At 44.0% G+C, this 21,729-nt stretch overlaps 1 long non-coding RNA gene across 2 annotated transcripts; it reads right to left on the bottom strand.

Annotated features, from left to right (window-relative positions):
* Positions 1–2,228: 2,228 nt before the first annotated feature.
* LOC123995948 lies at positions 2,229–18,621 on the bottom strand. 2 transcript variants are annotated; one of them, XR_006831916.1, is made up of 4 exons: positions 11,827–12,764; positions 11,630–11,712; positions 11,447–11,523; positions 2,229–2,262 (listed from the first exon to the last, which is right to left on the bottom strand). It is a non-coding gene; the product is annotated as an uncharacterized LOC123995948 (long non-coding RNA). The 2 variants fall into 2 exon arrangements; XR_006831917.1 differs by lacking the exon at positions 2,229–2,262 and adding an exon at positions 18,490–18,621 and having other exon boundaries at positions 11,827–11,915.
* Positions 18,622–21,729: the final 3,108 nt, after the last annotated feature.

Below are 21,729 nucleotides of genomic sequence, written 5' to 3'. Positions count from 1 at the left end.
AAGAACTGAAACGCAGCTGGGTTTATCACTTTTTCATGCTAAACAGTTTCCTGTGTATATCAAGAATGGTCCACCACCCAAAAGACATACAGCCAAATTGACAACGGTGGGAAGCATTGGAGTCAACATGGGCCACCATTTATGTGGAATGCTTGACACCATGTAGAGTCCATGTACCGACGAATTGAGAATGTTCTGGGGGCAAAAGGAGGTGCAACTCAATATTAGGAAGGTGTTCCTAATGGTTTGTGCACTGTGTGTACACTACATGACAAAGTATATGGACAGCTGCTCGTCGAACATCTCATTCCAAAATCGTGGGAATTAACATAGTGTGTCCCCCGTTTGCTGCTATAGTAGCCTACTCTCTTCTGGGAAGGCTTACCACTAGATGTTGGGACTTGCTTCTATTCAGCCACAAGTGCATTAGTGAGGTCCGGCACTGATGTTAGGCAATAAGGCCTGGCTCGCAGTCAGCGTTCCAATTCATCCTAAAGGATTTTGAGGGTGTTGAGGTCAGGGCTCTGTGCAGGTCAGGCAAGTTTCGAACCATGAAAAACAGCCCCAGACCGATATTCCTCCTCCACAAATCTTTACATTTGGCACTACTCTGCATTCGGGCAGGTAGCGTTCTCCTGGCATCCGCCAAACCAAGACCCGTCCGTCGGACTGCCAGATGATGAAGTGTAATTCATCACTCCAGAGAATGTGTTTCCACTGCTCCATGGTGATCTTAGGCTTGTGTGCAGGTGCTTGGCAATGGAAACCCATTTCATGAAGCTCCTGACAAACAGTTATTGTGCTGACGTTGCTTCCAGAGACAGTTTGGAACTCAGTAATGAGTGTTGCAACCGAGGACAGACAATTTTTACATGTGCCAGCACTCGCCAGTCCCGTTCGGTGAGTTTGTGTGGCCCACCACTTCACGGCTGAGCCATTGTTGCTCCTAGACCTTTCCACTTCACAATAACTACCCTTACAGTTGACCGGGGCAGCTCTAGTAGGACAGCAATTTTACAAACTGACTTGCTGGAAAAGTGTCATCCAATGACAGTGCCAAGTTGAAAGTCACAGCTCTTCAGTAAGGCCATTCCACTGCCAATGTTTGTCTATGGAGATTGCATGGCAGAGGGTTCAATTTTATACAGCTGTCAGCAACAGGTAGGCCTGAAATAGCAGAATCCACTAATTTGAAGGGGTGTCCACATACTTTTGTATATATAGTGTACTTAGGCCACCAATTAGTTAAGGAGGTAAAATGAATGATTCAACTGTCAGCTACAAATAATTAGTTTGTTTCCTAAGCCTAAAACGACACCATCAGAATTCTTTGCACTTATTCAAAACAAGAAATAGAAGAAAGTAAAGAAAAATACTTACCTTCACAGTAAATCAAATCAGTTTAGCAAGCTTCCTGGTGAATACAATAGACATTTCAAGATGGTTTTACACACCTGAGTTGGTAATATTTTTTTCCTCACTTATACAATTGCACACACAAGAATGTTCCTAAATCAAAGAAAATCTGGGTTTATGTGACCAACATCTGTAAAACATCCTTTGTAAAAATGGAAGTTCCTTCTATGATATTATCATGTCTCAAAGCCTAATGAGTGGATTGACAATGTAGCCTGCCACGACACTGTGCAATTTGGATAAAAACATGTATGTTGCCTCATCACAATATTATACAGTTTCTCTAAAAAGTACCTGACACCACAATCAAATCATTTTATACATCAGCTGATATCTCAAAGTGCTGTAAAGAATCCCAGCCTAAAACCACAAACAGCAAGCAATGCAGGTGTAGAAGCACAGTGGCTAGGAAAAACTTCCTAGAAAGGCCAGGACCTAGGAAGAAACCTAGAGAGGAACCAGGCTATGAGGGGTGGCCAGTCCTCTTCTGGCTGGGCCGGGTGGACATTATTACAGAACATGGCCAAGATGTTCAAATGTTCATAGATGACCAGCATGGTCCAATAATGATAATCACAGTGGTTGTCGAGGGTGCAAAAGGTCAGCACCCCAGGAGTAAATGTCAGTTGGCTTTTCATAGCTGACCATTCAGAGTATCTCTACCACTACTGCTGTCTCTAGAGGGTTGAAAACACCAGGTCTGGGACAGGTAGCACGTCCCGTGGACAGGTCAGGGTTCCATAGCCGCAGGCAGAACTGTTGAAACTGGAGCAGCAGGTGGACTGGGGACAGCAAGGAGTCATCATGCCAGGTAGTCCTGAGGCATTGTCCTAGGGCTCAGGTCCTCTGAGAGAGAGAGAAAGAAAGAGAGAATTAGAGAGAGCATACTTAAATTCACACAGGACACCAGATAAGACAGGAGAAGTACTCCAGATAGCCCCCCGACACATAAACTACTGCAGCATAAATACTGCAGGCTGAGACAGGAGGGGTCAGGAGACACTGTGGCCCCATCCGATGATACCCCTGGACAGGGCCAAACAGGCAGGATATAACCCCACCCACTTTGCCAAAGCACAGCCCCCACACCACTAGAGGGATATCTTCAACCACCAACTTACCATCCTGAGTCCGAGTATAGCCCACAAAGATCTCCGCCACAGCACAACCCAAGGGGGTGCCAACCCAGACAGGAAGATCACATCAGTGACTAAACCCACTCAAGTGACGCACCCTCCTAGAGACGGCATGAAAGAGCACCAGTAAGCCAGTGACTCTTCCCCTGTAATAGGGTTAGAGGCAGAGAATCCCAGTGGAAAGAGGGGAACCGGCCAGGCAGAGACAGCAAGGGCGGTTCGTTGCTCCAGAGCCTTTCCGTTCAACTTCACACTCCTGGGCCAGACTACACTCAATCATATGACCCACTGAAGAGATGAGTCTTCAGTAAAGACTTAAAGGTCGAGAACAAGTTTGCGTCTCTCACATGGGTAGGCAGACCATTCCATAAAAATGGAGCTCTATAGGAGAAAGCCCTGCCTCCAGCTGTTTGCTTAGAAATTCTAGGGGCAATTAGGAGGCCTGCGTCTTGTGACCGTAGTGTACGTGTAGGTATGTACGGCAGGACCAAATCAGAGAGATAGGTAGGAGCAAGTAGGTATGTACGGCAGGACCAAATCAGAGAGATAGGTAGGAGAAAGCCCATGTAATGATTTGTAGGTTAGCAGTAAAACCTTGAAACCTCAGCCCTTGCCTTGATAGGAAGCCAGTTGAGGGAGGCTAGCACTGGAGTAATATGTTCAAATTTTTGGATTCTAGTCAGGATTCTAGCAGCCGTATTTAGCACTAAATTAAATTTATTTAGTGCTTTATCTGGGTAGCTGGAAAGTAGAGCATTGCAGTAGTCTAACCTAGAAGTAACAAAAGCATGGATACATTTTTCCACATAATTTTTATAGAGAAAGTTTCTGATTTTTGCAATGTTACGTAGATGGACAAAAGCTGTCCTTGAAACAGTCCTGATATGTTCGTCAAAAGAGAGATCAGGGTCCAGAGTAAAGGTCCTTCACAGTTTTATTTGAGACGACTGTAAAACCATAAAGATTTATTGTCAGATTCAACAGATCTCTTTGTTTCTTGGGACCTAGAACAAGCATCTCTGTTTTGTCCGAGTTTAAAAGTAGAACGTTTGCAGCCATCCACTTCCTTATGTCTGAAACACAGGCTTCTAGCGAGGGCAATTTTGGGGCTTCACCATGTTTCATTGAAATGTAAAGCTGTGTGTCATCCGCATAGCAGTGAAAGTTAACATTATGTTTTCGAATGACATCCCCAAGAGGTAAAATATATAGTGAAAACAATAGTGGTCCTAAAACGGAACACCGAAATTCACAGTTGATTTGTCAGAGGACAAACCATTCACAGAGACAAACTGATATCTTTCCGACAGATAAGACCTAAACCAGGCCAGAACTTGTCCGTGTAGACCAATTTGGGTTTTCAATCTCTCCAAAAGAATGTGGTGATCGATGGTATCAAAAGCAGCACAAAGGTCTAGGAGCACTAGCAAAGATGCAAAGCCTCGGTCTGATGCCATTAAGAATTCTTATTTTCAATGACGGCCTAGGAACAGTGGGTTAACTGTCTGTTAAGGGGCAGAACGACAGTTTTGTACCTTGTCAACCTTTCGGTTACTAGTCCAACACTCTAACCACTAGGCTACCATGCCGCCCCGAGTAATAAGGCACGCTGCAAGATTCTTGGAAAAAGTACAGAAAAAAACAAAAAATTCAATGATAACATTAGAACTGAACAATTCAACCTCCTTCCTCCCTCAACCACTTCTCCCCCCATCCCAGACAGTACCTCCAAACGAGGTACAAGCCTAAATAGAACATGTTCTCTTCGCACTGTATGTCTGTGAGAGTGCAGTGTTAAACCCAAACCCACAGTCCCGTTCTTTAAAGTCGTGTTTTGTGTTAGTGGATCAAGCAGCAAAAAGGGAGAAAATTTTAAAATAAAGTGAATCCCTTGTGCAAACAAAATTACAATTACCACTTATATTCCGAGTCTTATAACAAGCATTGAGAGAGAAAATGAATAAAATGTATAAAGGCTCTCAATCAAAAACCTAATTTGAAGTAAGCGAATCGTAATAAGACGATCAAACATTTTTTTTTTACAATAATTGTTTAGTTTGACGATAAGACAACTTACAGCCAAGACCAAAAAACTACTTGTGTGTAACGTTGAACATTTGCTGGGCATATATTACATTCAAAACCTTTAGAAATAAAGTGAAGTGGTTAACAAATATCCAGAAATATTTTTAGTCACTATGTAAACAAACTGAATAGGTGAATGAGACAGCCTTTAAACAAAGGAGTTAAGTAAAACCTTAATAGAAGTAAATTAAAATGACTGAATGCTTGTAAGGCAAGCACACTAGATCATCAAAACATTAGATCACAGCATCAAATAAGTCTGAATGTGTTCACCAACTCAACAACTATACAAGAATAGTATGTTAAAACTAAACATATTTGTACCACAGGTGGGCTACTTACTATCCACAGTTCGCAAGCAACAGTTGCTGATCTATGGGCAAGTTCCAGACTTCTTCATGTGACGTTGAATGTGAGCCATGGCCTCATCCAGAGACTCAAATGTGTAGTCTTTACCCTCATGAGATGGAGAATAACTGACCAGGAATCGCAATCCATACTTCACACCTGGATGGTCCCGTAGTAGTCATTTGGCCTGCCCGAAAGCTGCGCGCTGCCTGGAAACAGTGGGGGTGTAGTCCTGGTAGATGGAGAAGCTCTGTCCTTGAAAGCTCAGAGTGGTATTGCGGGCTCGTCGGAGAATCTCCATCTTCTCATGGAAAAAGTGCACTTCAGTAAATATGTCACAGGGCCTCTCACCATCGCGGGGCTTTGGGCACAGCGACCGGTGGGCAAGATCAATCAGGGGATTCTCATCCAAGGCAAGAACATCCTTCATTATCCCAGAAACAAAATCCGTGGCGCGAGGCATTTCTGCTGACTCTGGGACCAATACAAGTCTCAGGTTATTGCGGCGAGAGAATCCCTTTAAACTCACAACTCTCCTGCACCTTTTTCAAATCTGCAGCCAGGCGATTCACGTCAGCCTCCAGGGAGGTAGTTAAGTCAGAGACATTGGTAGTGGAGGTCTCCAGTGCTGCAATGGTTGTAGTGTGCAACTCTGTTGTTGTTTTGAGTGATGCGATTGCTGGCACAGTCTCGTTCCACAGGATGGTTAGATCTGCTTTTAAAGTATCAGAAACCTCCTGTATTTGGGCCTTAATCATTGCAACTATTTCAGAGTGTAGTAGTTTGATGGCCTCGAATGTTCATTGCAGTGCCGCCATTGCAGTGCCACCAGGCCAAGCCGCACCCCCCCCCCCCATCAGACTCAGGAGTGGGCGGTGATGAGTATGGGTCTTGTAGGCTGTGTTTTCTCAAAGTCATGTTTTTGGCATTATGTTTTGTCGACATGCTGTCATTCGAAAGCAAAGTAGTCTTGGTTTTTACGGAAAGGGATCACCAAACTAATACTTGAAAATAAGTACGGTTCTGCTGCTAAATTCACATACATTTAAGAATACCGCGGGAGCAAACGGAAAACACGTCAGTGGCACATGGCGCCCCTCCAACCCCCCCAGGAATTACAGTTTTAAAACATAGCTGGGTTGTGTATTAACTAGGCACAAAACTGAAAAAACTGTTGAAGGATATGGACAATTCAGTGTTTTCCGACCTCCATCCCTGACGTGTCTCTGGGGTCCTATCTGAACGTGTCCAATAAGAAGCATAAATTCAAATTTCCCAATGCACAATATTTTTTTACAATGTGGCCTAACTAACATAACTCTTTTGCGGTGAGCTTTCTAATGCAAAATGGCTGCTGTGCCATGACCCAAATAGGTGCTCCACCATTGTGCTACAGTGGTTTGTCCTTTAAAAGTTGCAGCGTATTGCGGTGCAGCTTACATGGTGCCGCAGAATTCTATGGCACGTTATTTAAGTGTGAACCACTGGTACCATTAATGCTAGTTAGTGCAAGTTTGACCACCAGAGGGCATCTTTGAGAAGCATTTGAAAGCCTTCAACAGTGACACTACTAGAGAATGCAGGCACGAGGGAGACCGGGGGTTCAATACCCTGACGGGGAGGTAGGCGTAAGCTTGTTCCATTAACTGGTTCCATTTGTGCTATGTCATAGTTGTGATGTCTTAACTATTATTCTACAATGTAGAAAAAGTAAAAATAAAGAAAACCCTGGAATGAGTAGGTGTGTCTAAACTTTTCACTGGTACTTGCTTAATTCATTTGATTCATATTATTGTGTTTCTATTCCAAGAAAAACAAAAACCCTCTGGGTTTCTGTTAGGAAGGAACGGAAAATATGGTGCTGTACAATGTGATGGTCAGGAGTACAGTACTGGGCTATTTAGATAAAGAATACCTGTGTCATGCAGGCACACGTGAGACCGGGGTTCAATTCCCTGATAGTGTGGAAGGGGTAGGCTGTCCTTGTAATTAAGAACAAATTCTTATTTCAGAGCAGCGTGAAACGGTGTTGAAATAGTTGTAGGCTATTGCTTCAAATCCTATTGCTTCTAATTTCAATAGTCTCTTTAAATAAATAAGACCTAACCCACTTTTAACAGCACATTACTGAACACTAGTGAGACTCATGTTTCCTACGGTAGGCCTACACTACATTGAAGAATATGACGTGACTCTTCGCCAATAATTACATACAGAGGATTGGAGGATATTTTGGTAATTCAGTGATATTTATTCCCATAGTAATTAGTTATGGATCCATAACTAAATAAACATTGGCATTTTGAAAGAGTTTTTATCATTATTTATTACAGTTTTTTCCAATTGCTAACACATTAAAATGACATGCACAGCACAATTATTTAAACTGACACACAGAGAGCAAAACCTCTTCTCAAGTCTCCAAAAGTCTAAACAGATGTTCTGCTTTACACACATTTTGCAATTCAAAATGGCACTTTTTAAATGCACTGCACATTGTTCTCTGCATAAGACACAACAATCTGACATAAAGTCACATGTTTGCCATTTCAAAACACTGCCATTCAAAATGACACTACATGAGCTAATTTGCCAATACATGTGCCACCTGGCCAAACACCTCAATGGTTAAATGTTACCACTTCAATCAGAAAGTAAGCACTATGAAAAGGCCACAGGTGAGCACCTTTTGTTTTACAACAACAATGGAAGCCGTTGCAGAGAGAGGAAGAGGAAGGGTGAGAATGAGAGGGGGCGGAAGAGTGAGAGGTAGGGGTAGAGCTGGTAGAGGAGTTCATGGCCAAAGAAGACAACTTTCAAATGAAATCAGAGCAACCTTAGTTGATCATGTAATCAACCCTGTGCTCACAATGCGAGACGCTGGACAGAGAGTGCAGCCCAACTTGAGCCGTTTTACTGTCACCTGTGTCATCCGGACATTTAGACTGGACTACAGGTATGTAACCCCAAAAAAATTCAGTTGGGTGACACCTGTTTACTTCAAGAATGGCTGATGTCATACACTAACTGCACACATTTCCTGTAGAATTTACTCTACTGTGGGGGAAATATCTTTAGGTTGCTTTGTCCATGCCCTATATTTTTGTTTTTCTAACGGACTGAGAGACGCAACCATGGTGGAGGAAGGGGCCAAATGTTCACCGGGGTACAGGAAGCTGCCATTGTAAACTTGGTTTTGGAAAATAATGAAATCAGATTACGAGAAATTCAAAGCCACATCATCCAAGACAACACTATAATTCAAGAACATTCAACAAGTCAGCCCGTCCACATTGGCTCGCATTCTCAAGCGAAACCAGATCAGAATGAAACAACTTTATAAGGTGCCGTTTGAGAGAATCTCTCAAAGAAACAAAGAGGTCAGACGAGCATATGTGGATGTAAGTACAATATGGACTGCAGTACACTACACGCAACATTGTTTCCCAATGTACTGGATAACACCATATTGACTGCTTTTGTTCTTTGTTTTCAGGGAGTACTGGAAATGGATGCTCATGCAATCCCACATGAGTTCATCTTTATAAATGAGGCTGGGTTCAACCTAGCAAAGACCAGAAGAAGGGGGAGAAACGCCATTGGCCAGAGCCATTATAGATGTTTCTGACCAACGTGGTGGGAACATCACATTGTGCACTGCCACCTCCAATACGCATGGTGTCCTCCACCGTCATGCCAACCTTGGACTATACAACACAGCCCATATTCTCATATTCCTGGACAGACTCCACAACATTATCATACCACCAGAGCGTATGAATGATGCAGACCATCAAAGAACCCGGTACGTTGTAGTATGGGACAACGTGAGCTTTCATCGTGCAGCCCCAGTCCAAAACTGGTTTGCTGACCACCCACCATTTCTCGTGCAATACCTCCCACCATACTCACCATTTCTGAACCCCATAGAAGAGTTATTTTCGGCACGGCGGTGGAAGGTATACGACTGGCAGCCCTTTGTTCGCATGCCTCTTGTGCAGGCTATGGAAGAGGCATATGATGAGATTGATGTGGGTGCGATTCAGGGATGGATAAGGCACTCAAGGCGCTTCTTCCCTCGATGTCTGGCAAGGGAAGATATTGTCTGTGATGTGGACGAGGCGTTGTGGCCAGACCCAGCTGTGAGGCAAGATGCTGCCTAAATATTTTTCTTGACACTTTTTTTTACATATATTTGTTATGCCTATACTTTCTGCAATTTTCTTTTTCAGTTTACTGTTATTTTGTGAGCATATTTTTGTTCAGGCCAATGTAAATATATTTGTTGTGCATATGTTGCATATGACTTGTTTGGTGAAAAAAAAATCAACAGCATGTGTGTGTATCTGCAAATAATCCTGTGCATCTGAAGAATTTTCTACAATTTGAACTATTTTAGTATTATGGCAAAGCATACCAAAGATGAGAGTGCTTTTCATCATGCCCAACAGTGTGTAGTTGGTTAGACAAAAATCTGGTAATATAAATGAAGTGTGGGCCATTTCGTGCAAACGTTTGATTTTGATAATGCTATATGTAGTTTTGGTTGCAGTGCTTCATTTTGTAGTATATATGAGGTATTTTGCAGTTTGTGTGTGTGGTTTTGTGAATTGTGTCAAGTATTTCGATAAAACCAGCCTAGTTTGCAAAATTGTGTTTTCGCAATTGGGAAAACTGTAACGAAAGCATAAAGATGCCATTAGTTACATTGTTTTAGTTTGAACGTGCAGACTGGCACTAAGAACATGGCAGCGGGAGCATTTCCCTTGTCAGCGCCATTATTAGTGCAATGCCACTTAAAGTGTTGCTAGTGTGGAGGGGTAGGGGTCCATCCCCCCTCCATCCTCCTCCCTTCCCCATGGGCTAGGTTGGTCTTCTGTGCGCAGCTCTGCGGCCCATCCCGTGCACCGTGCCCTCCTGAGCGTTCAGTGGACACATCTGGAGAACTGCAAGGCAATCCCATCCCATTGTGCCCCACTCAGGAGCCATGAACACTATGACCAATATATATTGTCCTGCTAATAACAGGGTTAATAATATATCTGTGAAAATATCCAATATGACTAAATTAATAATAATAGTCGCTTTGTTTAAAAAATAACAATATTTTGGAGATGATTTCATTTTCTGTCATGGCCGTCGTTGGAAGGAAATCAAAGTGCAGCGTAGTGAGCGTACATTTATCTTTTTATTTAAAATGCCACCAACTAAACAACAAACGAAAAACAACAAACGAAAAACAACCATGACACTTACAGGGCTAGACTCCCACTAACAAAGATAACTAACCACACGGAAAGGAGGGAAAAAGGGTGACCTAAGTTTGATTCCCAATCAGAGACAACGATAGACAGCTGTCCCAGATACCCGGCCAAAACATAGAAATAAAGAAAACAACACAGAACGCCCACCACACATCACACCCTGACCTAACCAAATAGAGAAATAAAACGGCTCTCTAAGGTCAGGGCGTGACATTTTCAAATAAAATATATAGTGAACATGGGGTGAGACATTGTTACTAATCCGTAAATAAAGCTAGTTTGTTATTTAGAAATATTTATTTGGTTTTAGTTATCTGTTTTTAGAGGGAGAGAAACCAAAAATCTACAATGATCTCATGATTATTGAACCAGCATCTGTAGCAACACAGCTTGCACTGCTTGCTATGCAGTGTCTTAGACCGTTACGCTACTCAGGCACTGTGACTGGTCGGGAGTGGCTTACAGTACTACATTAAAAGCAAAATAATCCTAAATAAAATAATAATAAACCTGTGTCACAACAGTTTTAGTAAGTAATACTGAAGTCGTGCAGAATTATCAGTTTCTATTTAAGTTTATGTTGCACATCCATTGTCAGTTAGAGACACAGTAGGACCCAAAAGCATAATCAGTGCTCTAACTCCCCCTTATGCTGGTCTGGAGCAATGAAATAGTGACACAGGATACTGTACTAAACCACAAATGACCTCTTAAGTCAGCATAATCACAAAACGTTTAGTGGAGCAACCACTGCACATATTAATAGTGGAAATAATGAGTTAGAACTGCCTTACAATGTAAATCAATGGAAAAGGGCTATATACAGTAACTCACTGTGTTCCTTAAAATGTGCTCCTGCATTAACTGAACAGGTTAGTTTGTATTTTGAAAGGTCTCCTTCCTCTTCGTCATCATCCTCCTCCTAATCTTTTGCTTTCACTGGATCTGCCTTTTTAAAATTCTCTTTCAAGGAAGACTTGCTCCCAAGATTCCTGCTGTACTTTTGTTTTTCTCCCAAACCGGTAAATATTGAAAGACAAAAAAAATATTACAAAATGGCACAGAGACAGGAAACACAGTGATAAATACACTGGGGGGGGGGGGGGAGCGCCACCTGGAGGGGGTGGAGACAATCACAAGGACAGGTGAAACAGATCAGGGCGTGACAGTAAGCTCTTATTCACAAAAGAGATTCACCTTGTCCTATTCTCCATCAGATTGCTCTCGGTCGATGTACTCCACATTCTCCCGCTCATTGAACCCTCCACCATATCCTGATAACACGAAAGGGCAATGGAATTAAGAGTAAACAAGGAATATCTAAGGAGGCAATATACTTTAAAACATGACAAAGAACTTGGGCAGTGTTGTGTAGTGTACCTGTTCTCTCCTCATGCTGGACAAATTTAGGAGTGTTACACATGTTGCACTCAGACCTCCTGACCCAGTTCACATTGCAGCAGCTATAAGTAAAAAAGGCATACAATCATGTGCTTATCACATACAGTCAAAGCATTACCTGTGTTAAGATCCACCATGCATGCATCTAGAGGTTTTATGAAGAGTTAGTCACTTACATTTTACACTGCCAATTGTTCAAACAAAAGAGGGTCTTGCCAATCTCTGTTCATCCTGCTTTCATAATCTTTCCCTCTTGTTGTCTTTTCTGTTTCGGAAAGATAGGGATTAACATTGGTGTGACAATACTTTGACTCAAGTCAGAGAAACAATCCTGGACATTTTATTCCTCTTTACCACTTTCTAACACATGAATTGTCAGATGTGCTCTGACACTTGTCAAATGTGTCAGGGCTTGCAAACTATCATGGACTACAAAGGGGAACCCAGTCGTGAGCTGTCCTGTGACGCGAGCCTACCAGACGAGCTCAATGCCTTCTATGCTCGCTTTGAGGCTAGCAACACGGAACCATGCATGAAAGCACCAGTTGTTTCTGGACGACTGTGTGAACACGCTCTCCATAGCCGACGTGAGTAAAACCTTTAAACAGGTTAACATTCACAAGGTCGCAGGGCCAAACAGATTACCAGGACACGTACTCCGAGCATGCTCTGACCAGCTGGCAAATGTTTTCACTGACATTATCAACCTCTCCCTGACCCAGTCTGTAATAAAGTACCTACAAGTTTCAAGCAGACTAACATAGTCCCTCTGCCCAAGAATGTCAAATTATCCTACCTAAATGATTATCGCCCCATAGCACTCTGTAGCCAAGATGCTTTAATAGAACTACCCCTCCCGGAGAATTGTCATCAACTGACACTAATTAGCATAAGTGGTCACGACAACGCCGATAACATATTCCAAATTAGATCCATCAAAATAAAAGCCTGACACTATGTCTTGTGACACTAGACACATTAGGGAAGCCATAGAAAAAGTATTCTAGTTGATATCCCATTCACTGCTCCATAGTGACGCATAGGAACGCAGAGGTTTCTAAATAAGAGTCCCTTCTGGATTGGATTTTTCTCAGGCTTCCGCCTGCAATATCAGTTCTGTTATACTCACAGACAATATTTTTACAGTTTTGGAAACTTTAGAGTGTTTTCTATCCTAAACTGTCAAATATGTGCATATTCTAGCATCTTGTCCTGACAAAATATCCCGTTTACTTTGGGAACATTATTTTTCCAAAAATGAAAATAGTGCCCCCTAGTTTCAAGACGTAAAAAGGCTTGTCATGGCTCATATCAACACAATCATCCCAGACACCCTGGACCCACTCCAATTCGGATACCGCCCCAACAGATCCAACTTTTCCATTTGGACAGAAGGAACACCTTCGAGAGAATAATTTTCATTGACTACAGCTCAATGTGCAACACCATAGTGCCCTCCAGGCTCATCACTAGGCTAAGGACAGTGGAATTAAATGCCTCGCTTTGCAACTGGATCATAGACTTCCTGATCGGCCGCCCCAGGTGGTGAAGGTAGTCAACAACACATCCGTCACAATGACCCTCAACACGGGGGCCCCTCAGGGTTGCGTGCTTAGTCACCTTCTGTACTTTCTGTGGCGTGCACAACTCCAAAATCATCATTAAGTTATCCAACGACATGACGGTGGAAGGCCAGATCACCGATGACAATGAGACAGCCTACAGAGAGGTCAGAGACATGGCAACAACAACCTTTACCTCAACGTCAGCAAGAAAAATTAGCTGATCGTGGACTACAGAAAACATAGGGCCGAGCACACCACCATCTCCATGTTCTGGTCCCTGTTGGTAGTTCAGAGTAATGGTCAGAGACATCCATGTTGATTAATGTGTCTGTTTTTCTTCATGTTTTGTAATTTTGTATATTGTATGTACAGTCATAGCCAAAGTTTTGAGAAATATTAATTTTCACAAAGTCTGCTGCCTCAGGGTTCTTAGATATTTTTGTCAGATGTTACTATGGAATACTAAAGTATAATTATAAGCATTTCATAAGTGTAAAATAGTTTTATTGACAATTACATGAAGTTGATGCAAAGAGTCAATATTTGCAGTGTTGAACTTCCTATTTTAAGACCTCTGCAATCTGTCCTGGCATGCTATCATTTAACTTCTGGGCCACATCCTTACTGGCGGCAGCCCATTCTTGAATAATAAATGCTTGGAATTGGTCAGAATTTGTGGGTTTTTGTTTGTCCACCCGCCTCTTGAGGATTGACCACAAGTTCTCAATGTGATTAAGTTTTGGGGAGTTTCCTGGCCATGGACCCAAAATATCTGTTTTGTTCCCAGAGAAACTTAGTTATCACTTTGCCTTATGGCAAGGTGCTCCATCATGCTGGAAAAGGCACCAAACTGATCCTGGATGGTTGGTCAGAAGTTGCTCTCGGAGGATGTGTTGGTACCATTCTGTGTTCTGAGGCAAAATTGTGAGTGAGCCCACTCCCTTGGCTGAGAAGCAACCCCACACATGAATGGTCTCAGGATGCTTTACTGTTGGCATGACACGGGACAGAGAAAATGACTTTACCCCCGTCCTCAGCAGTCCAATCCCTGTACCTTTTGCAGAATATCAGTCTGTTCCTGATGTTTTTCCTGGAGAGAAATCAAATCATCAAATTGTATTTGTCACATACACATGGTTAGCAGATGTTAATGCGAGTGTAGCGAAATGCTTGTGCTTCTAGTTCCGACAATGCAGTCATAACCAATGAGTAATCCAACCTAACAATTCACAACAACTACCTTCTACACACAAGTGTAAAGTGATGAAGAATGTGTACATAAAGATATAAAAATGATTGATGGTACAGAACGGCATAGGCATGATGCAGAAGATGGTATAGAATACAGTATATACATATGAGAAGAGTAATGTAGGGTATGTAAACATTATATTAATAGTCTGATGGCTTTGAGATAGAAGCTGTTTTTCAGTCTCTCGGTCCTTGTTTTGATGCACCTGTACTGACCTCGCCTTCTGGGTGATAGCGGGGTGAACAGGCAGTGGCTTGAGTGGTTGTTGTCCTTGATGATCTTCATGCCCTTCCTGTGACATCAGGTGGTGTAGGTGTCCTGGAGGGCAAGCAGTTTGCACCCGGTGATGCGTTGTGCAGACCTCACTACCCTCTGGAGAGCCTTATGGTTGTGGGTGGAGCAGTTTCCGTACCAGGCGGTGATACAGCCCGACAGGATGCTCTCGATTGTGCATCTGTAGAAGTTTGTGAGTGCTTTTGGTGACAAGCCACATTTCTTCATCCTCCTGAGGTTGAAGAGGTGCTGCTGCGCCTAATTCACCACGCTGTCTGTGTGGGTGGACCAATTCAGTTGGTCCGTGATGTGTACGCCGAGGAACTTAAAACTTACTACCCTCTCCACTACTGCCCCGTCGATGTGGATAGGGGGGTGCTCCCTCTGCTGTTTGCTGAAGTCCACAATCTTTTCCTTTGTTTTGTTGACGTTGAGTGTGAGGTTATTTTCCTGATACCACACTCTGAGGGCCCTCCCCTCCTCACTTTGGCTTTTTTGCTGCCCTTCTTGACACCAGGCCATCCTCAAGTCTTCCCCTCACTGTAGTGCAGATGCACACACACCTGCCTGCTGCCATTCCTGAGCAAGCTCTGTACTGGTGGTGCCCCGATCCCGCAGCTGAATCAACTTTAGGAGACAGTCCTGTCGCTTGCTGGACTTTTTTGGGCGCCCTGAAGCCTTCTTCAAAACAATTGAACCGCTCTCCTTGAAGTTCTTGATGATCCAATAAATGGTTGATTTAGGTGCAATCTTACTGGCAGCAATATCCTTGCCTGTGAAGCCCTTTTTGTGCAAAGCAATGATGACGGCACGTGTTTCCTTGCACATAACCATGGTTGACAGAGGAAGTACAATGATTCCAAGCACCACCCTCCTTTTGAAGCTTCCAGTCTGTTATTCGAACTCAATCAGCATGTCAGAGTGATCTCCAGCCTTGTCCTCGTCAACACACACCTGTATTAAAACCTCTTGGGGATAGGGCTGTTTACTGCCCCCGCTGGAGTAATTGCGTGCCCATAGTGAACATAATTTTTTTTTGTCAAAAGTTGCTAATATATGCAAATAAAAATATTATTGAATAGAAAACACTCTAAAGCTTCTAAAACCGTTTAAATTATGTCTGTATGTAAAGCAGAACTCTCAGGGCAGTCATTCTCCCAAACTCTCTCTTGTCATCAGAAAAGTTGGCCCAAATTTGACGTCATCGCCCCCACCCTTCCCAAGCACCTACAGGTCTGGGAACAGTCTCTTTGTCTTCAGCGCGATCTCAGCTTTCAATGGGGATTCTCATTGTGAGAATCGCGTGCTCACGAGAGTTTTGGCGGGCTGAAACCTTTCGGTCACGCGAAAAAACAGGTCACCCGCATGCGCGCTCTGCTCCGGTCCTGTCTTTTTTCCAAGATCGATTATACAATGCATGCATTTCTGTTCGTCCTCACGATTGCTGTACACCTTTATAACATGTTAAAGCTTGATTATGAACTGAGTTTGACAAGTTTAGTCGACATATAATATGTAAGTTCGACGTTTTGGTGCGCATCCACTTGACTTTTGGCTACATTTCAACTGAAATGCGTCGTGTTTGAGAACCGAAAGACACAGACTGCAAAACTAAAAACTGTTTTTGGTAAGTATAATTCCTTCCAGGTCTTCTGATGGAAGAACAGCAAAGGTAAGGGAATATTTATGTGGTAAATTTGGGTTTCTGTGGACTCCAAGATAGAGGAGCCATAATGCTACTTTTTGAGCGCCAACTGATAGTATAGCCTAGTGAACGAAACCTGTAACGTTAAAAATAAATGTAACACAGCGATTGCATTCAGAAGAAGTGTATCTAACTATATATATGTAGAACATGCATATTTAGTCAAAGTTTATGATGTGTATTCCTTGTTAGCTGACGTTATCTGCCGGAGCTATCGTCATTTCTCAGGACATTTGAGTAGCATTATTTGAACGATGCATCATTGTAAACAGAGATTTATGGATATATATAGCATATTATTGAAAAAAACATAAATGTACTGTGTAACATGTTATATTACTGTCATCTGATGAAGATTTCAAAAGGTTAGTGCATTATTTTTCTTTTAATCCTGCGTTTGTTGATTGCATATTTTTTTCAACTTGGCTATGCAAATTAGCGGTGTCTTCGGTGGTGGTTTGACATTAATATGTGCTATGTTTTCGCCGTAAAACATTTTAGAAATCAGACTTGCTGGGTAGATAAACAAGGTGTTTATCTTTCATTTGAGCCATTGGACTTGTTAATGTGTGGAGGTTAAATATTTTTAGGAATATTTTTGCGTTCCATGCGCCACCTTCCAGCTGAACGTGTGGGGGGGTTCCAAAATTGGAACCCTAGTCCCCTTCTGGTTAACGAGAGAATGACATGATGTGAGCTGGTCCTTTTGTGGCAGGGCTGAAATGCAGTGGAAATGTTTTTTTGGGATTCAGTTAATTTGCTTGGCAAAGAGGAACTTTAGAATTTATTGCAAATCATCTGACCACTCTCCATAACATTCTGGAGTATATCCAAATTGCCATCATACATACTGAGGCAGCAGACTTTGTGAAAATTAATATTCGTGTCATTCTCAAAACTTTTGGCCACAACTGTATGTATTGGATGTGTTCACGAAGGGCTAATCTGTAAAAGAGACCCTTGTCTCAGTATGACTTCCCTGTCAAAGTAAAGGTTAAATCAAACATTTATCCACGTTGACGGGGCTGGAGTGGAGCAGGTTGAGAGCTTCAAGTTCCTTGGTGTCCACATCGCTAAGGAATTATCATGGTTCACATACACCAACAGTCCTGACGCGAGCACGACAACGCCTCTTCCCCCTCAGGAGGTTGAAAAGATTTGGCATGTTCCCTCAGATCCTCAAAATGTTCTACAGCTGAACCACTGAAAGGATCTTGACTGGCTGCATCAATGCTTGGTATCGCAATTGCTTGGCATCCGACCACAAGGCGCTACAGAGTAGCGTGTAGTGGGTACTGCCCAGTACATCACTGGGGCCGAGCTCCCTGCCATCCAGGACCTCTATTCCAGGTGCTGTCAGAGGAAGGCGCTAAAAATTGTCAAACGTTCAAGCCACCCAAGTCATAGACTGTTCTCTCTGCTACTGCACGGCAAGTGGTACCTTTGCACCACGTCTGGAACATGAACAGCCTCTACCCCCAAGCCATAAGATTGCTAAATTGTTAATCAAAAGTGACCTGGAGAATCAGCATTGACCCCATTTGTACTAACTCTTTTGTCTCATCACATTCACTGCTGTTACTGTTTATTATCTATCCTGTTGCATAGTCACTTTATCCCTTCCTATATGTACATATCTACTTCAATTACATCGTACCCCTGCACATCGACCCCATCTATACAGCAAAGTTATCGCTACGCAATGTATATTTAATCTTCGTGTTATTATTTTTCAATTTTAACTCCTTTTTTTCTTCCTGCATTGTTAGGAAGGGCCTGTAAGTAGCATTTCACGGTTTGTCTACACCTGTTGTTTACGAAGCATGTGACATAACATTTAATTTGGTTACTTACACAGGCTGGCAGACATACAATAGCAAAACCTGGTTCTCTTGAAGTCTCATCACAATAAATCTGTGTTCCTCCAACCAAACAAGTGTAAATTGTAAATTTCTTGAGCAATTCATCTGGCCATGTAGACTGTAAAGAGACATGCAAGGGTAGTAAGTATAATAATGGGCCCAACAGAGAGAAAATAACTTACCCCTGCCACATCTATTACAGCTTGTTCTTCTGGCAAAGTTCACATTCCCACACTAAAGGGATAATAACACATTTACATTACATTTACATTTACATTTAAGTCATTTAGCAGACGCTCTTATCCAGAGCGACTTACAAATTGGTGCATTCACCTTATGACATCCAGTGGAACAGTCACTTTACAATAGTGCATCTAAATATTAAAGGGGGGGGGGGTGAGAGGGATTACTTATCCTATTCTAGGTATTCCTTAAAGAGGTGGGGTTTCAGGTGTCTCCGGAAGGTGGTGATTGACTCCGCCGTCCTGGCGTCGTGAGGAGTTTGTTCCACCATTGGGGGGGCCAGAGCAGCGAACAGTTTTGACTGGGCTGAGCGGGAACTGTACTTCCTCAGTGGTAGGGAGGCGAGCAGGCCAGAGGTGGATGAACGCAGTGCCCTTGTTTGGGTGTAGGGCCTGATCAGAGCCTGGAGGTACTGAGGTGCCGTTCCCCTCACAGCTCCGTAGGCAAGCACCATGGTCTTGTAGCGGATGCAAGCTTCAACTGGAAGCCAGTGGAGAGAGCGGAGGAGCGGGGTGACGTGAGAGAACTTGGGAAGGTTGAACACCAGAAGGGCTGCGGCGTTCTGGATGAGTTGTAGGGGTTTAATGGCACAGGCAGGGAGCCCAGCCAACAGCGAGTTGCAGTAATCCAGACAGGAGATGACAAGTGCCTGGATTAGGACCTGCGCCGCTTCCTGTGTGAGGCAGGGTCGTACTCTGCGGATGAACCTACAGGAACGGGCCACCGCCTTGATGTTAGTTGAGAACGACAGGGTGTTGTCCAGGATCACGCCAAGGTTCTTAGCGCTCTGGGAGGAGGACACAATGCAGTTGTCAACCGTGATGGCGAGATCATGGAACGGGCAGTCCTTCCCCGGGAGGAAGAGCAGCTCCGTCTTGCCGAGGTTCAGCTTGAGGTGGTGATCCGTCATCCACACTGATATGTCTGCCAGACATGCAGAGATGCGATTTGCCACCTGGTCATCAGAAGGGGGAAAGGAGAAGATTAATTGTGTGTCGTCTGCATAGCAATGATAGGAGAGACCATGTGAGGTTATGACAGAGCCAAGTGACTTGGTGTATCAGTTGGTAGAGCGAGAATAGGAGAGGGCCTAGAACAGAGCCCTGGGGTCTGCTAAATGGCACTTGGTGTATAGCGAGAATGGTGAGAGCCCTGGGGACACCGTGGTGAGGAGAGACAGATTCTCGCCGCGCCACCTGGTAGGAGCGACCTGTCAGGTAGGACGCAATCCAAGCGTGGGCCGCGCCGGAGATGCCCAACTCGGAGAGGGTGGAGAGGAGGATCTGATGGTTCACAGTATCGAAGGCAGCCGATAGGTCTAGAAGGATGAGAGCAGAGGAGAGAGAGTTAGCTTTAGCAGTGCGGAGCGCCTCCGTGATACAGAGGAGAGCAGTCTCAGTTGAATGACTAGTCTTGAAACCTGACTGATTTGGATCAAGAAGGTCATTCAGAGAGAGATAGCGGGAGAGCTGGCCAAGGACGGCACGTTCAAGAGTTGGAGAGAAAAGAAAGAAGGGATACTGGTCTGTAGTTGTTGACATCGGAGGGATCGAGTGTAGGTTTTTTCAGAAGGGGTGCAACTCTCGCTCTCTTGAAGACGGAAGGGACGTAGCCAGCGGTCAGGGATGAGTTAATGAGCGAGGTGAGGTAAGGGAGAAGGTCTCCGGAAATGGTCTGGAGAAGAGAGGAGGGGATAGGGTCAAGCGGGCAGGTTGTTGGGCGGCCGGCCGTCACAAGACGCGAGATTTCATCTGGAGAGAGAGGGGAGAAAGAGGTCAGAGCACAGGGTAGGGCAGTGTGAGCAGAACCAGCGGTGTCGTTTGACTTAGCAAACGAGGATCGGATTTCGTCGACCTTCTTTTCAAAATGGTTGACGAAGTCATCTGCAGAGAGGGAGGAGGGGGGGGAGGAGGATTCAGGAGGGAGGAGAAGGTGGCAAAGAGCTTCCTAGGGTTAGAGGCAGATGCTTGGAATTTAGAGTGGTGAAGCATGCCTCGAGGCATTGGTGGTTGACATTCTGTACAGTTTACTAATATTAACACAACGTGTGAAAATGAGCATATGCATTTTCACACGTTGTGTTAATATTAGTAAACTGTACAGAATGTCAACCACCAATGCCTCGAGGCATGCTTCACCACTCTAAATTCCAAGCATTCCAAGCATAAATTCCAAGCATCTGCCTCTAACCCTAGGAAGCTCTTTGCCACCTTCTCCTCCCTCCTGAATGCATAAAATTAGCATATGCATAATCCAAAATTATTTTACTGTACAGAGCTAGCTGTACCGTAGCTACTGCAGGATTTTGGAATTGAGATTAGATTAATATTAGTAAACTGTACAGAATGTCAACCACCATTACATTTACATTTACATTTACATTTAAGTCATTTAGCAGACGCTCTTATCCAGAGCGACTTACAAATTGGTGCATTCACCTTATGACATCCAGTGGGACAGTCACTTAACAATAGTGCATCTAAAACTTAGGGGGGGTGGGGTGAGAGGGATTACTTAACCTATCCTAGGTATTCCTTAAAGAGGTGGGGTTTCAGGTGTCTCCGGAAGGTGGTGATTGACTCCGCTGTCCTGGCGTCGTGAGGGAGTTTGTTCCACCATTGGGGGGCCAGGGCAGCGAACAGTTTTGACTGGGCTGAGCGGGAGCTGTACTTCCTCAGTGGTAGGGAGGCGAGCAGGCCAGAGGTGGATGAACGCAGTGCCCTTGTTTGGGTGTAGGGCCTGATCAGAGCCTGGAGGTACTGAGGTGCCGTTCCCCTCACAGCTCCGTAGGCAAGCACCATGGTCTTGTAGCGGATGCGAGCTTCAACTGGAAGCCAGTGGAGAGAACGGAGGAGCGGGGTGACGTGAGAGAACTTGGGAAGGTTGAACACCAGACGGGCTGCGGCGTTCTGGATGAGTTGAAGGGTTTAATGGCACAGGCAGGGAGCCCAGCCAACAGCGAGTTGCAGTAATCCAGACGGGAGATGACAAGTGCCTGGATTAGGACCTGCGCCGCTTCCTGTGTGAGGCAGGGTCGTACTCTGCGGATGTTGTAGAGCATGAACCTACAGGAACGGGCCACCGCCTTGATGTTAGTTGAGAACGACAGGGTGTTGTCCAGGATCACGCCAAGGTTCTTGGCGCTCTGGGAGGAGGACACAATGGAGTTGTCAACCGTG

The sequence above is a fragment of the Oncorhynchus gorbuscha genome, linkage group LG14 (assembly GCF_021184085.1).
Source record: "Oncorhynchus gorbuscha isolate QuinsamMale2020 ecotype Even-year linkage group LG14, OgorEven_v1.0, whole genome shotgun sequence".
NCBI classification, from domain to species: domain Eukaryota; kingdom Metazoa; phylum Chordata; class Actinopteri; order Salmoniformes; family Salmonidae; genus Oncorhynchus; species Oncorhynchus gorbuscha.
Note: the sequence above shows the minus strand (reverse complement) of the source record. Positions and strands in the feature narration are given on the sequence as shown.